The following is a 17,551-nucleotide window of genomic DNA, read 5'->3' on the forward strand; positions in this document are numbered from 1 at the left end:
TGTCTTACATATGGTAGTGTGTATCTGTCAGTGCCACTCTCTCAGTTCATCCCACCTCTGACCCCCAGCCCATGTCCACATGTCTGGCCTCTGTGTTATAGTTTCCACATATACGTGTTAGTATACGACATTTGTTTTTCTCTTTCTGACTTACTTCACTTTGTCTAACAGCCCATCCTCTTGCTGACAAGCTTTCTTATAAATGCACAACTCATATTCAGAACAGATGTATCTAAATTTGCTGGATTTTTAATATATTTTAAAATGTAGACTCTGACCTAATTTTGTTTCTGCTGCATCCTGAACACCTTCAGTTCAGTTCAGTCACTCAGTCGTGTCTGACTCTTTGTGACCCCATGGATTGCAGCACGCCAGGTCCCTGTCCATCACCATCTCCCGGAGTTCACTCAAACTCACGTCCATCGAGTCGGTGATGCCATCCAGCCATCTCATCCGCTGTTGTCCCCTTTTCCTCCTGCCCCCAGTCCCTCCCAGCATCAGAGTCTTTTCCAATGAGTCAACTCTTCGCATGAGATGGCCAAAGTACTGGAGTTTCAGCTTTAGCATCATTCCTTCCAAAGAACACCCAGGGCTGATCTCCTTTAGTATGGACTGGTTGGATCTCCTTACAGTCCAAGGGACTCTCAAGAGTCTTCTCCAACACCACAGTTCAAAAGCATCAATTCTTCGGCACTCAGCTTTCTTCACAGTCCAACTCTCACATCCATATATGACCACAGGAAAAACCATAGCCTTGACTAGACAGACCTTTGTTGGAAAAGTAATGTCTCTGCTTTTCAATATGCTATCTAGGTTGGTCATAACTTTTCTTCCAAGGAGTAAGCGTCTTTTAATTTCATGGTTGCAGTAACTTAAGGCAAATCTGAAAAACTTACAGATTTACTTAGTCCTAGAGGTGAAAAATCTTGGGAATAAAAAAGCAGAAAGGAATGCCACAAACAAAGAGAAATAATGACAAGAGGGACTGGTGCTGCTAAATTGCTTCAGTCGTGTTCGACTCTGTGCGACCCCATAGACGGCAGCCTACCAAGCTCCCTTGTCCCTGGGATTCTCCAGGCAAAACACTGGAGTGGGTTGCCATTTCCTTCTCCAATGCATGAAAGTGAAAAGTGAAAGTGAAGTCGCCCAGTCGTGTCTGACTCTTCACAACCCCATGGACCGCAGCCTACCAGGCTGCTCTGTCCATGGGATTTTCCAGGCAAGTGTACCCGAGTCGGGCGCCATTGCCTTCTCTGACAAGAGGGACTAATAGCATAAATTTAGATCTAAAATTGTAGCTGTTCTGAGGTATACCAATGTGCCAGGTAACAACTAGACATATAAAAATTATTATTTTCACTAGAAATTTCCCTGAAACAAGTGTCACAATCTTTAAAGAAAATAGAGAAAAATCCTTAACTTCATTGTGGCAGTGCTCTGCATACACACCATCTGTATTTATCTACTAGGGCTTCTATAGCAAAGTGCCACAGATTGAGTGGCTTAAACAATAGAAATTTATTTTCTTATAGTTCTGAACACTGGAAGTACACGATCAATGTGCCAGCAAATTCAATTTTGGTGAGAACTCTCTTCCTCCCTTGAAGAGGGCTTTTTTTTTTTCTGTGTCCTCACTGGCTTTTCCTTGGTTGGGGGTGGAGGTGTGTGTGTGCATGTTAAGTATGTATGTATGTACACACACATGCACACACAGGGATCTGCTGTTGCCTCTTATAAAGACACTAATGCTATAGGATCAAGGCCCCACCCTAATATCTCATTTAATTCTGCTTCCTTAGAAGCCCTATTCAAATAGAATCATCTTGGAGTTTAGTGTGTCAACATGAGCTTCAACATTCATTCAGTCATTGACACCATCCCTATAATGTAATTACTGGAAAAAACATTTTCACTTCATTAAGAAGTAATCCTCTCCCTATGTGCCATTTTGGAGCTATTTAAATTAATTCTAAATACTTGAGATCCATAGTTTAAATCAGCTTTAGGATCTTCCACGCTCAGGACCACTTTGAAAGCTACTTGATTCTCAGCTTTACCCTAGCTGCTTTCCATGATCTGCCAGGGAGGTAGCAAAAGTAGGAGTGGAGGATGGAAAATCCAAGATATACAGTACAAGTGGTGCACTCTAAACTTAAAAAAATTTTTTTTTAACTGAAGTATAGTTGCTTTACAATGTGGTGTTAGTTTCTTCTGTACAGCAAGGTGAAGCAGCTATATTAACACATATATGCCCTCTGTTTTGGATTTTATTCCCATTTAGGGAACCACAGAACACTGAGTAGAGTTCCCTGTGCTATACAATAGGTTCTCACTGGTTATCTGTTTTATACATAGTAGTGTATATATGTGAATCCCAATTTCCCAGTTTATCCTCTCCCTCTTCCCCCACTTCCCCTGCCTCAATGTCCATACATTTGTTCTCTATGTCTGTGTCTCTGTTTCTGCTTTGCAAATAAGTTCATCTCTACCATTTTGTAGATTCCACATGTATGCATTAATATACAATGTTTGTTTTTCTGACCTACTTCACCCTGTATGACAGCTTCTAGGTCCATCCACATTTATACAAATGGCTCAATTTTGTTTCTTTTGATGGCTGAGTAATATTCCATTGTTATATGTGTCCCACATTATCTTTATCCATGCCTCTGTTGATGGACTTTGAGCCTGCTTACATGTCCTGGCTATTGTAAATAGTCCTACAGTGAACATTGGGGTACATGTATCTTTTTTGAATTATGATTTTTCTCTGAGTATATGTCCAGGAGTGGGATTTCTGGGACTTATGGTAATGACCAAAATGTATCTCATGGACTGGCCAAAAAGCTTGTTTGCTAAATCTAAATACTCTCCTCAAAAATAGTTACAATTATAGTTAGAATTAGAGAAGGCAATGGCACCCCACTCCAGTACTGTTGCCCAGAAAATCCCATGGATAGAGGAGCCTGGTAGGCTGCAGTCCATGGGGTTGCTAAGAGTCAGACACAACTGAGCAACTTCACTTTCACTTTCCACTTTCATGCATTGGAGAAGGAAATGGCAACCCACTCCAGTGTTCTTGCCTGGAGAATCCCATGGACGGAGAAGCCTGGTGGGCTGCAGTCCATGGGGTCGCACAGAGTCGGACATGACTGAAGCGACTTAGCAGCAGCAGCAGCATAGTTAGAATTAAAGTATTTTGTTCGAAGCACTGTTACTTTTGAGTAAATAGCCAGCCAACCTTGTTAGGTTCCTTGGAGCTTATAACAAGCTCTTTTCCAAAGAATGAGCTTGCCTAGATTTTACATGCTTAAAATATTTAACTTTGTTATTGCCTTATGTGTTTGTTTTTTAAGTGCTATTGTGAAATTTATATATGTATATTTGTTTTGAACTGTGGTGTTGGAGAAGACTCTTAAGAGTCCCTTGGACTGTAAGGAGATCCAACCAGTCCATTCTAAGGAGATCAGCCCTGGGATTTCTTTGGAAGGAATGATGCTAAAGCTGAAACTCCAGTACTTTGGCCACCTCATGTGAAGAGTTGACTCATTGGAAAAGACTCTGATGCTGGGAGGGATTGGGGGCAGGAGGAGAAGGGGACGACAGAGGATGAGATGGCTGGATGGCCTCACTGACTCTATGGACGTGAGTCTCAGTGAACTCCGGGAGTTGGTGATGGACAGGGAGACCTGGCGTGCTGTGATTCATGGGGTCGCAAAGAGTCGGACATGACTGAGCGACTGATCTGATCTGATCTGATCTGATATTTGTTTCACACTTTACGTAAAATAACTTTATGAAAATTGCCTTGAACTAAGGATTGCGACAGCTTTTATAAATTAATCTTTACTGAACTCTGCTAATGATTATCCTGATATTTCACTTTTTACCTAAACCTAGCACTCTTCTTTTTCAACCTTCCTAGTTACATTTCTTAGAGAGTTTTCTACATATGTCATTTTTTTGAGGATAGAAAGTAATTTATTGGACTGTTTCATGTTTTCTTTTGTTTAATTTAAGACAAAACATATTTCTGGAATGGACTGTTGCAGAGGAATTGTGTCAAAAGCAAAGTATCTAATAACCTCTTCACTGCCTTTGCAAGAGCTCAGTATTAAAACATTTGTCTAGGGCATTAAAATGACGTATAGAGTGATGTTTATTGCTCTGGAATAAAAAGCCCTGCATGCTGTTTTTCCAGAAATTCTTTTCTTTGTCTCACTGAATACTTGGATTTGCTATGCAATATGATTTTTATTCCTTGAGCCCAGACTTCCTAGATATACCATCCTTGATCTGTTCACTTCTTGTCTTCTATACATCAAACAATGCACGCATCATTGGAGTATATTATTTTTAAAAACAGGTCTGGTACTTTCTTGGCTCTTTTGAAACTGTTATTATTGGAATTTTTACAATATTATGGAATTCAATGGGACCCTACAATTTCCTTGAGTGTAGGATTTCTTCTTTCCTGGATTTTTATGCCACAAAACTAAGTTTCAAAGAGAAACATGAGAAACACTCTTCTTTCTGCACAGAATAAAAGGGCCTCAGCAAATTCCTAATCTAATTAACATCTTTAACAACTCAGACAATAAATTGACTGCAACTGCCCTTGAAGCTCTATGCCATCTTGTTAAGCTCCTTTCCAAGATGGCTATAAATCAGAGGAGAAATGCTAGGCTTGTTGCACATGTTTGTTGCTTGTTCCAATGTGAAAGGCTGATTGCTTTACCAACTGCTCATTTAGACTGGATACTTTTTTAGATGTGTTTAGCATTTCAGGTTTGGAAAAGAGGCCTCTCTGAATTCACAGGACTATATATTGGCTACAGTTCCTTTCAGCCAAAATCTAATAGCCTGGTTGCTTAGCTTGTAACGGATTATGCACATTTTTCAAATAGAATGCTGGACAAAATAAAACATGTGAAAGGAGTTATGCTACCCTTCAGTATTTGATCAGAAGTGATAGCATGCTATTGAAATTTAGTAATTCCTTTTGTGACATGAATTTCTGTGAGAGATGGTTAGGGAACTCAGTTTACTCTGTGGTTGAGATAGCCCTGGGTTATCATTTATGTTAATATAATCAGTGTTGTATTTCTAACTAAACCTTTACCCAGCTGAGGTGCAGATGGAAAGGCAAGTGTTGGTTAATTATTTGAATGTAAATTTAGTCCATCTGGACACATTTCATCTTCTAGATACATGAGTATTGTGGTGGGCTGAGCTCAATGGGTTTTCTGCTGCTAGTCCAGTTCACTTGTAGAGGACCACAATATATATTACATGGCCATCACTCTGGGATTTTTAACAAATGCCTTTTTTCTTAAATGATATCTTTTATGAACCTCAAAAGAAAGAGTCCTTCAAAGATCATGCCGTGGTATAAAACAAAAGAAGACTAATTATTTTGAAGTCTAATTCAGAAAGTCTTAATTATTGTCACACAACATAACAACCATCAAATAACTTAGCTGAAATTTTAAAAATAGTCAATTATATTTCATCATGTTGACAAACAAGGAAAAGGTTTTAGCCTATTCATAAAATGGGAAAAATAATAATGAAAAAATTAGGAAAAATATCATCTAGTTGTTAGAGAAATACAAATAATGATATCTTTGAATAACCATTTTATACCTGTTTATTTCAAAAATATATAAATGATAATCAACATCTGTAAAGTTCACACTTTCACATACTGTTTATGGTGTTAAAAAGAGACATGATTTTTCAGAAGCCAATTTCATAATATATACACCCATTTCTAATATTTGGCAATCCTATCTGTAGTTATCTATCAAAGAGAAATAACTGAGATGGTTAGAAAAGCATTATTTATAATTGCAAAAATTTGATAACACGAAAGTGTCTGAAAATCAAATGGTTAAGTTATAACACATCAGCTAGCTGCATATTAATCAACAATTAAAATGATGATTATAAATATCATATACCAATGTGGAAAAAAGCTTATGAGCTAACATTAACATTAGGGAACAAAAAATAAAAACAGGATAAAAATTTTGTGCACACTACAGATACTTAGAAATATGCAGATAAATAGATGGAGAATAATACTCCAGAACAATGGTAGCTGCAATTTGGGGGCAATATTTTAGGAATATTTTTCCTTTTCTGCTTTTCAAACTTTTTAGTAATATGGCTATGTTAATATTATCTTTATAAGCCTGGCGTGCTTCAGTCCATGGGGTCACAATGAGTTGGACATGACTGAGCAACTGAACTGAACGGAATATTGAAAAACATGGTGATTTTTAATCCTCTATTTATAGATTAGTAAACAAAGATGCCACACAAATAACTCTTTGGGAAATGACCTCTGCCCAACTTTCTAACATTCCATAAGTATGTATTTATTTCTGAATTATTGTGAAAGAATGAGAAAATATTAAAGAAAAATGAGGCAAAGCCTACCTGCACTTCAGCAATGGCTAATATGTCATGAATGAGTTGTAAATAACTGCAGAAGATTTTATAGACTGACTTAATTGTCTATTTCCACATCTTTGAGATGGAGGCTAGAAAATATTTTGCAAAAAATACTTTTCCGTAAAGCATATTATATATGGATTAAAGCTTATGGAAAGTCTCTTTAAAATGATGGGTCAGTCAGCCTAATGGAGAAGGAAATGGCAACCCGCTCCAGTATTCTTGCCTGAAAAATGCCAAGAACAGAGGAGCCTGGTAGGCCATAGTCCATGGGGTTGCAAAGAGTCAGGCACAACTGAGAGACTAAGCACACACAAGTTAGCCTAACTTAGGCAAGCTGTGAAGAACTACTGATGAGGGTTCCCCCCACTCAGGGTGATATCACAAATCTTTCAACTTAGCACTTACCGTTTAAGGTTAGACTTGAGAAATGGAACTTTCAATGTCTCTATTATCCAGATAAGCTTTTGTTTCTTGACGAGTTTTGGTGTAGTGTTATTTCTACATTTAAGGTTACCAGATACCTGCAGTTCCAAGAGAGGCCTGGGATGTGCTCTGTACATCCTCAGCTGCATCATGTCACTATTTGGAGGAACAACTTAAGGAATTCAGCCATTCCTGGGGAATAAAGGATTTAACTTGACTTTATTTATGGAATCCACATTCAGTTGAATATTTGTTGCATGCGTCCATGCATGACTACATAAATGAACAATTGAATATATGATTGAATCACATTTTTATTCTTCTCCTTATGGGCTCTCTAATATTTTTTCTTACCGTTTCTCTAGATGAGAGTGAGGAGGCTTGACCTACATTTTTCCATCCCACATTCAAGGGAAAGATGAATGATCTGACCAATGTGAAGATTCATCTGACCTGGTTCTTCAAAGTTGCAAGGTACTCCATTTCTTTATGAAGCAATATCACCTGAAATAGTCTGCTACAAAGAGAACTCTCCCCCAAACAGGAGGGTATATGTATCTGTGAACAAATTTATATTGACACAGAGTGAATCTGACCTTCTAAATAAAGGCCAGATAAACCTTCTAGATAAACCAGAATAGGTTTTTAGTTTCTCAGCTTAGATGAGAACTACTTGAATTTGAGGGTTTAGAGGCAAGATATGAAGATCCATAAGAACTGGGGAAGCACAGTAAGTGGTCAGCCCTAACCTAGCTTGGCTTTACCAGTGGCCAGTGGCAACTAGTGCTAAGGACACCCTCTCACATGGAGAACCTAGGGACTATGCCTCTGAATTAGAAGTTATATAAGAACTGAATTGGGCCTGGAGGCTTTTTTGAGTTTTTAAAGAAAAAGACTGAGAGCCTCAGTCCAGCCTATTACAAAAGCTGTCTCTCTTGAGTAGTGTAGTAGAGTTTTTGCCTATCCATGCCTATAGTTTTTGCCATAAACTACTTTTCTGGTTATTTGGGCACAATTATATGATACTATGATGTTTGTGGAGAAGATAATGGCACCCCACTCCAGTACTCTTGCCGGGAAAATCCCATAGACGAAGGAGCCTGGTGGGCTGCAGTCCATGGGGTTGCTAAGAGTCGGACACGACTGAGCGACTTCACTTTCACTTTTCACTTTCATGCATTGGAGAAGGAAATGGCAACCCACTCCAATGTTCTTGCCTGGAGAATCCCAGGGACGGGAGAGCCTGGTGGGCTGCTATGTCTGGGGTTGCACAGAGTCGGACACGACTGAAGCAGCAGCAGCAGCATGATGTTTGTAATTCCCTTTTCGTTTGATTAGCTATAGTCACTGCTATGGATATGTTTAGAATCATTAATTTGTGCAACTCACAAATTTAATGTATCTCCTAACTAACTTAAAAGCAGTAATTGTACTGAAAAAAAAAATCTCTGTACATGTCTTACAGTGTGAAGTGCGTGGAGTCTGTTTTGTTCTCTACTTTTTTTTTTAATTTTATTTTATTTTTAAACTTTACAATATTGTATTAGTTTTGCCAAATATCAAAATGAATCTGCCACAGGTATACCTATGTTCCCCATCCTGAACCCTCCTCCCTCCTCCCTCCCCATACCCTCCCTCTGGGTCGTCCCAGTGCACCAGCCCCAAGCATCCAGTATCATGCATCGAACCTGGACTGGCGACTCGTTTCATACATGATATTATATATGTTTCAATGCCATTCTCCCAAATCTCCCCACCCTCTCCCTCTCCCACAGAGTCCATAAGACTGATCAATACATCAGTGTCTCTTCTGCTGTCTCGTACACAGGGTTATTGTTATCATCTTTCTAAATTCCATATATATGCGTTAATATACTGTATTGGTGTTTTTCTTTCTGGCTTACTTCACTCTGTATAATAGGTTCCAGTTTCATCCACCTCATTAGAACTGATTCAAATGTATTCTTTTTAATGGCTGAGTAATACTTCATTGTGTATATGTACTACAGCTTTCTTATCCATTCATCTGCTGATGGACATCTAGGTTGCTTCCATGTCCTGGCTATTATAAAAAGTGCTGTGATGAACATTGGGGTACACGTGTCTCTTTCCCTTCTGGTTTCCTCAGTGTGTATGCCCAGCAGTGGGATTGCTGGATCATAAGGCAGTTCTATTTCCAGTTTTTTAAGGAATCTCCACACTGTTCTCCATAGTGGCTGTACTAGTTTGCATTCCCACCAACAGTGTAAGAGGGTTTCCTTTTCTCCACACCCTCTCCAGCATTTATTGCTTGTAGACTTTTGGATTGCAGCCATTCTGACTGGCGTGAAATGGTACCTCATAGTGGTTTTGATTTGCATTTCTCTGATAATGAGTGATGTTGAGCATCTTTTCATGTGTTTGTTAGCCATCTGTATGTCTTCTTTGGAGAAGTGTCTATTTAGTTCTTTGGCCCATTTTTTGATTGGGTCATTTTTTTTTCTGGAGTTGAGCTGTAGGAGTTGCTTGTATATTTTTGAGATTAGTTGTTTGTCAGTTGCTTAATTTGCTATTATCTTCTCCCATTCTGAAGGCTGTCTTTTCACCTTGCTAATAGTTTCCTTTGATGTGCAGAAGCTTTTAAGTTTAATTAGGTCCCATTTGTTTATTTTTGCTTTTATTTCCAATATTCTGGGAGGTCCCATTTGTTTATTTTTGCTTTTATTTCCAATATTCTGGGAGGTGGGTCATAGAGGATCCTGCTGTGATGTATGTCAGAGAGTGTTTTGCCTATGTTCTCCTCTAGGAGTTTTAGAGTTTCTGGTCTTACTTTTAGACCTTTAATCCATTTTGAGTTTATTTTTGTGTATGGTGGTAGAAAGTGTTCTAGTTTCATTCTTTTACAAGTGGTTGACCAGTTTTCCCAGCACCACTTGTTAAAGAGATTGTCTTTAATCCATTGTATATTCTTGCCTCCTTTGTCAAAGATAAGGTGTCCATATGTGCGTGGATTTATCTCTGGGCTTTCTATTTTGTTCCATTGATCTATATTTCTGTCTTTGTGCCAGTACCATACTGTCTTGATAACTGTGGCTTTGTAATAGAGCCTGAAGTCAGGTAGGTTGATTCCTCCAGTTCCATTCTTCTTTCTCAAGATAGCCTTGGCTATTCGAGGTTTTTTGTATTTCCATACAAATTGTGAAATTATTTGTTCTAGCTCTGTGAAGAATACCATTGGTAGCTTGATAGGGATTGCGTTGAATCTATAAATTGCTTTGGGTAGTATACTCATTTTCACTATATTGATTCTTCCAATCCATGAACATGGTATATTTCTCCATCTATTAGTGTCCTCTTTGATTTCTTTCACCAGTGTTTTATAGTTTTCTATATATAGGTCTTTAGTTTCTTTAGGTAGATATATTCCTAAGTATTTTATTCTTTCCATTGCAATGGTGAATGGAATTGTTTCCTTAATTTCTCTTTCTGTTTTCTCGTCTTTTAAATTTAGAATTCTTATCTTAATGGCTCTTAATTCCTTATTTATGCTGATTTGCCTTATCCAGTGCTTTTCAGTTCAGTTCAGTTCATTTCAGTTGCTCAGTCATGTCCTACTCTTTGTGACCCCATAGACTACAGCACACCAGGCTTCCGTGTCCTTCACCATCTCCTGGAGCTTGCTCAAACTCATGTCCATTTAGTCGGTGATGCTATCCAACCATCTCATCCTCTGATATCCCCTTCTCCTCCCACCTTCGATCTTTCCCAGTCAGGGTCTTTTCAAATGAGTCAGTTCTTCGCATCAGTTGGCCAAAAGATTGGTGTTTCACCTTCAGCATTAGTCCTTCCAATGAATATTCAAGACTGATCTCCTTTAGGATGGACTGGTTGGATCTCCTTGCTGTCCAAGGGACTCTCAAGAGTCTTCTCAAGAGTCTTTGAACCACAGTTCAAAAGCATCAATTCTTTGGTGCTCAGCTTTCTTTATAGTCCAACTCTCACATCCATACATGACTACTGGAAAAACCATAGCTTTGACTAGAGACAGACCTTTGTTGGCAAAGTAGTGTCTCTGCTTTTTAATATGCTATCTAGGTTTGTCATAACTTTTCTTCCAAGGAGTAAGCGTCTTTTAATTTCATGGCTGCAGTCACCATATGCAGTGATTTAGGAGCCCCCCCTACCACCAAGGTCTTTTTTTTCTTTTTTTGAGTACACACTTGCTTTCATTAGTGTGTACTCAAAAAAAAAAAAATAGCAAAATAAAGGAACTAATTAAAAACCATATGCAATTGCATCTTTTTACATATTCACTTTGATTTTTTCTCTGACCATCTTATTCATCTGTATCTCTAGCACAAAATATTGTGCTTAACATGTGATAGGTGCTCGATAAAGCTATATTGAATTGGAATGAAATATATCCATGAGCATTAACATCATTAACATAATTATATCTCTATCTCTATATGATATAATGTATAATGATATAATAATGTATAATGATATAAATGTATATTATATTATTAACATAAAACATTAGCATCATTAACATAATGATATCTAAAACATGTGCTAAATTTCATGAAAGATGAATCAAAATTTTCAGATTTTCCTTCTCAAATAATATTCAAACATGTCATCTAATGAGATTCTGGGACTACATTCAACAGTGGATTTGGTTGTAAAATATATAACTCCCTGGTCATCACTAAGCAAATTGCTGAGACACTAAATCTCTTTATAAATAAATATACACAGCAACAACTGTGTTTATCTCTAGTTTCTATGAATTGGTCATCCAAACAAAAGATCTTCTTAGACCATTTTGTTACTTAACATGTAAACTTGAAGTCTTAAGCCTTCCAATTATGCCTAATGAGAGTTCCCAAAGTTATAAGCCACATAAGTGAATTGTTAAATAATCTAATTTAGTGAGTACTTAAAATAGCTATGTTTTTAAAAGACTGGGTTGACCAGACACAAAAGGACCACATATTGTACTATTCCATTTATACAAAATGTCTAGAAAAGTCAGAAAGGCAGAAAGTGGGTTAGTAGTTGCCTGGGGCTGTGGGCAGGGATAGGAGTTAACTGTAATGCCACAGGGATCTGAATAGGGCGATGGAACTGTTCTAACCAGAATCGTGATGACGGTTGCAGAACTTGGTAAGTTTACTAAAGTTTTCCATACACACACGCAGGAATGGCTTGATTAAAATGTTTTCAAATATTATGTTATTTCAGTGGTTCTTTAATAAAATATACTCAGTTTAAGCTTCTTATGGTGGTTTCGTCACTAAGTTGCGTCCTCCTCTTCTGACCCTGTGAACTATAGCCCGCCAGGCTCCTCTGTCCATAGGATTTTCCAGGCAAGAATACTGGAGTGGATTGCCATTTCCTTTTCCAGGGGATCTTCCCAACCCACGGATTGAATACTGGTCTCCTGCACTACAGGCAGATTTTATTTTTTTACCATCTGAGCTACCAGAGAAGCACAATCTGTCATTTTGTTACACATAGAGGATAACAGAAATAATTCTAGATGTTTGCTGTGCCTTCCTGCATTTAGGGATGGATGTGCCTGGCTTCCAGATGTCGCTAGTGGTAAAGAACCTGCCTGCCCATGAAGGAGACATGACAGACAGGGGTTTGATCCCTGGGTTGAGAATAACCCCCGGATCAGGGCATGACAACCCACTCCAGTATTCTTGCCTGGAGAATCCCATGGACAGAGGAGCCTGGCAGGCTACAGTCCACAGGGTCACACAGAGTCGGACACAACTGAAGTGACTTAGTACATATACACGTGCATGCCTTATTTTCCAATTTTAACCAGTTTACTGGAAAACTCAGATGATGACAGTGAGTGGAAGTAGTCTCTGGAAGGAAATTTAAAATTTATGCAGGCACATCATTCATGTCAGTCTTTATCGCAGCTCTGCATCCCCAGCACCTATCATGTTGTCATGTACATGGCATGTGCTCCATAAATATCTGTGGAATGAGTAAATGGAGAACCACGTGACTGCATAGCTTGGCAATAAAGTTGCTGATTCTATAGCAGGGTTTCCTATAAATGTAGGAAGCTGTATTAAGTAATTTATAACCTACGTTCTGTTTTGGTACTTCACAGTTGTTTAAGATTTAATACACAACACAATTATTTTCAACCAAAGATCATTTTTTCTGTACACTACCCTTTTGAAATATTTTTTTAACTTCTCAAAAACTGAATGTTCCCCTATGAGAGGGGGGTTAAAAAATAAGCACACTCTTCCATCAAGTTACTAGAATACAATGTAAAACCATTTCTATAATCATAGAAGTAAGTGGTTATTGTGTGTTCTGGTTTATTCATAAAACTGTTGGAAAGACCTACTTGCAGTTCAGCTTTTGGCAGTGGACCCTTTTTAGGAACAGAATCAATAAAAGTCAGGGTGCATTAAGGGATTTATGGATCAAAACAAAGGCGTTTTGGCATAAAAAAGAAATTAATTCTTTATAACCCAAGTTTGACTTATGATAGTTGATTCTGTTGAGCTAAATGGTATATTTAACTCAGTCACAGAGTGCTAATTTCATGGTCCTTTTCTTTCCCCCAGCTGTTCCTGCATAGGTGTTAGAGGTAATTAACTGCCATTTTTCTCAGTAATACAGAAACTGCAGTGAATCAAAAACCTCTGTGAGTGATTGTAGAAAATGGCAACACTTAGTTTATTATGTAGCACATTCTTATTCCAGTTGTCTAATGTTGGGAGCAGTTACCCTAGAATTTTTCTCACTGTATAACAACTTTCAATCCCCTGATGCACACACACATGCATACATCTTGGCACACACATACAAACATGAATATACATTGACACACCAAAAGGCTGCATTTATTTATGGCAACTGTAGTTATAAAGATAATAGATTGAAATTTCAGTATTCAGTTTAAAATAAGAGCCATTACTTTTTAATTGTTTTTCATTGTTCCATCATTTTAAAATGGATAGCTTGTGAAAAAAATTGTGTCCATTGCATTGTGGTGAGAAAGAATGCATCTTTTCCTTTTTATGTGCAGCATGATCAAAAAAATTTGAATATCATCATTTTTTAGTAGCCTGTGACTCAGAGGTAGTCAAACTTCCAGTCTCTCATCTGAGATCCCTAATAATTGCACCTATCACAGTGACTCCATTTGAAACTGTGCTTCTGGAAGTATTTCCTAATTGGAAGCTCAATGCTCAGCTCGTTAACATATTATCTGGGCAGGCTGCTAGGAAACAGTTGAGAGCCTATTTCTGTACCTTTGATCCTGTGGTACAGGTAGAGTTCCTAAAACCAAGATTCAGCCTCTTATTTTGCAATCAAAGCCTGCTCTGGGGGCCACATATGTGTAGTTGGGCCACCAGAACCACAGAGGACTTGCCATGTGTTTCTCACCTTGGGAATTTCTATCAGCAGAGTTCCACTAGGTGCTGTCTTTTCATTTAAGAGGTTGATATGCAGAGTACATCATGAGAAACACTGGGCTGGAAGAATCACAAGCTGGAATCAAGATTGCCGGGAGAAATATCAATCACCTCAGATATGCAGATGATACCACCCTTATGGCAGAAAATGAAGAGGAACTAAAAAGCCTCTTGATGAAAGTGAAAGAGGAGAGTGAAAAAGTTGGCTTAAAGCTCAACATTCAGAAAATGAAGATCATGGCATCTGGTCCCATTACTTCATGGGAAATAGATGGGGAAACAGTGAAAACAGTGTCAGACTTTATTTTTTTGGGCTCCAAAATCACTGCAGATGCTGATTGCAGCCAGGAAATTAAAAGACACTTATCTTTGGAAGGAGGGTTATGACCAACCAGATAGCATATTCAAAAGCAGAGACATTACTTTGCCAATAAAGGTCCATCTAATCAAGGCTATGGTTTTTCCAGTAGTCATGTATGGATGTGAGAGTTAGACTGTGAAGAAAGCTGAGCACTGAAGAATTGATGCTTTTGAACTGTGGTGTTGGAGAAGATTCTTGAGAGTCCCTTGGAGATCCAACCAGTCCATTCTAAAGGAGATCAGTCCTGGGTGTTCTTTGGAAGGAATGATGCTAAAGCTGAAACTCCAGTACTTTGGCCACCTCATGTGAAGAGTTGACTCACTGGAAAAGACTCTGATGCTGGGAGGGATTGGGGGCAGGAGGAGAAGGGGACGACAGAAGATGAGATGGCTGGATGGCATCACCGACTCGATGGACGTGAGTTTGAGTGAACTCCGGGAGTTGGTGATGGACAGGGAGGCCTGGTGTGCTGCAATTCATGGGGTTGCAAAGAGTCGGACACGACTGAGCGACTGAACTGAACTGAACTGAAGGAGACTTGGCCACTGCTTCCATGACCCAAGTCACCACATGCCTAAACAGGGCTTTCTCATGGCAGAGGCAACCGGGTACCAAAGACGCTTGTTCCACTTTTCTTTAAGGTACTCCAAGGAAAGCACATTGGGCCCAGAAGACAACTTTTCAACACATTGTCTCTATAGGACCTGGAGGAGTCATTTGTTAAATTATCCTACTGAATAATAACCTAGCATCTTGTTTGATAATGTGTGTCTTCCTCATGACACTTGAAGCTCATGAAGATAAAGTCCACATTTTTCTTTTTGTTCACTTGAGTATACACAATGCCTTTAGCATATTGCTTAGTGCATGGTAGGAAATTGATATTTATTTGTTGAAATACTTTAAAAAATTATGACATACATTTGTGTGAGTAGTTACTTAACTGTTATTATTCCATTATAAACTCACTGGCTTGTTATGATTCTTGATGTCCACCCATATAAAGAGAGCCAGATTACTGCTGTATAAAGTCAGCAGTATTTTTACTCTCAACAACTCATAACTTGTTTTCAGAACTTTCAAGGTAATGGCTCTAGTATGATGACATATTTAAAATTCAGTTTTTCTATTTGACCCAGAGTTTCAAGCATTTCTTCTTTCTGAAATTGTTGTGGGCAATCTGGGACTGGTGTTTGTTCATTAGCCTCCTTAGTTTTGGACTTTGGATCTGCAAGGTTTCAATCACCTAACCAGTTGTGACTTACGTCAGCTCTCAGTTTATACTCAGAGTCAGTTCCCCACGCCTGCAGCTTGCATGACCCAGAAACTCTTTGGAGCACCATGCTCACACAGGGTAGTGGTTTTATGTTCCTCTCTGAGTGGCCCCTGGCAGAAATGGAAACACTTATCACAAAGTGGACAACAGATCTAGGATGTGCACTCCATTTGGGAACAGATTTCTCCTTGTCTTGATTTCTGCCCAGGTGGACACAGGCCTTCAAATCTGAGGATTATTATTTTGAGGATTTATTTGGCATCTGTGAAGTACTGACAGGGTCCCCTGTACTGAATAAAACATAGTAGCCACATGCTTCACTTTCCCACTGGGCTTAGAGTGGAGGTAATTATGGTTCTGGGTTTTGTGCATGTTTGGAATTTAAAACTGTTGCTTTGTCAGTGTGTTGATTTTATGGTCAGTCTCAAGAGTAAGTAGATTTCAAAAACACAGCCAGTTAAGAGGAGAGTTGGCTGACTGTTAGATAGAAGTATCTGGATAATAGTAGTATTCGTCCCACAAGATGGTTCTGAAAGAAGGGTTATAATTGACTTAAGCCATTTTTTGCTGCCTGTTCTTTTAAACATGTGGCTGGAAAGCCTCTTCTGGCCTCTTAGCTCAAACGCTCAAACATATTCTGTAACAGTCAGGCAGCCTCGTCCAACACAAAGAAAGTATTGTACTTCATCACTTGCCTAGGTTTTTCTACAAGATCAAAAGTGAAAGCTATTTCCATTTGAATTGGAAATAGTCAGTAAACGTTCTCTTGATAGAACTTTTTAAGATTTCTCTACATCATAAGGAGGACACAAAGAACAATTGGATTGTATCTCCTTAAAGTAGTAAAAATGGAATAAGACTTATTGTTTCTGAAAATGTCACAGGCTGATATCAAGGAGATCATCAAACTGTACAGTTGTATAAGGCACAGTACTCAGAGATGAAATAAGGTTTAGGAGTACAGTTGAATCCTATAGACTGAGAGTTTTTGATACTTTCAACAAGGATTTGCCTAGGTATTTTATAAGGAAAGAATTTCTTTTTTTTTTTTAATTTAATTTTATTTTTTAACTTTACAATATTGTATTCGTTTTGCCATATATCAAAATGAATCCGCCACAGGTATACATGTGTTCCCCCTTTTGAACCCTCCTCCCCTCCTCCCTCCCCATACCATCCCTCTGGGTCATCCCAGTGCACCAGACCCAAGCATCCAGTATTGTACATCGAACCTGGACTGGCGACTCGTTTCATATATGATATTATACATATTTCAATGCCATTCTCCCAAATCATCCCACCCTCTCCCTCTCCCACAGAGTCCAAAAGACTGTTCTATACATCAGTGTCTCTTTGGCTGTCTCGTACACAGGGTTATTGTTACCATCTTTCTAAATTCCATATATATGTGTTAGTATACTGTATCGGTGTTTTTCTTTCTGGCTTACTTCACTCTGTATAATAGGCTCCAGTTTCAGCCACCTCATTAGAACTGATTCAAATGTATTCTTTTTAATGGCTGAGTAATACTCCATTGTGTATATGTACCACCGCTTTCTTATCCATTCATCTGCTGATGGACATCTAGGT

At 38.6% G+C, this 17,551-nt stretch overlaps 1 long non-coding RNA gene across 4 annotated transcripts in view; it reads left to right on the forward strand.

The window, feature by feature from the left end:
- The window catches only part of LOC123334672, a 568,274-nt gene that overhangs the window by 387,151 nt on the left and 163,572 nt on the right, over window positions 1–17,551 (forward strand). For all 4 annotated transcript variants that reach the window (XR_006641308.1, XR_006641306.1, XR_006641309.1 and 1 more), the window contains one exon: window positions 7,251–7,359. This is a non-coding gene — a long non-coding RNA (uncharacterized LOC123334672). The remainder of the gene's footprint in view (window positions 1–7,250; window positions 7,360–17,551) is intronic.

This window comes from Bubalus bubalis, chromosome 8, assembly GCF_019923935.1.
Source record: "Bubalus bubalis isolate 160015118507 breed Murrah chromosome 8, NDDB_SH_1, whole genome shotgun sequence".
NCBI classification, from domain to species: Eukaryota; Metazoa; Chordata; class Mammalia; order Artiodactyla; family Bovidae; genus Bubalus; species Bubalus bubalis.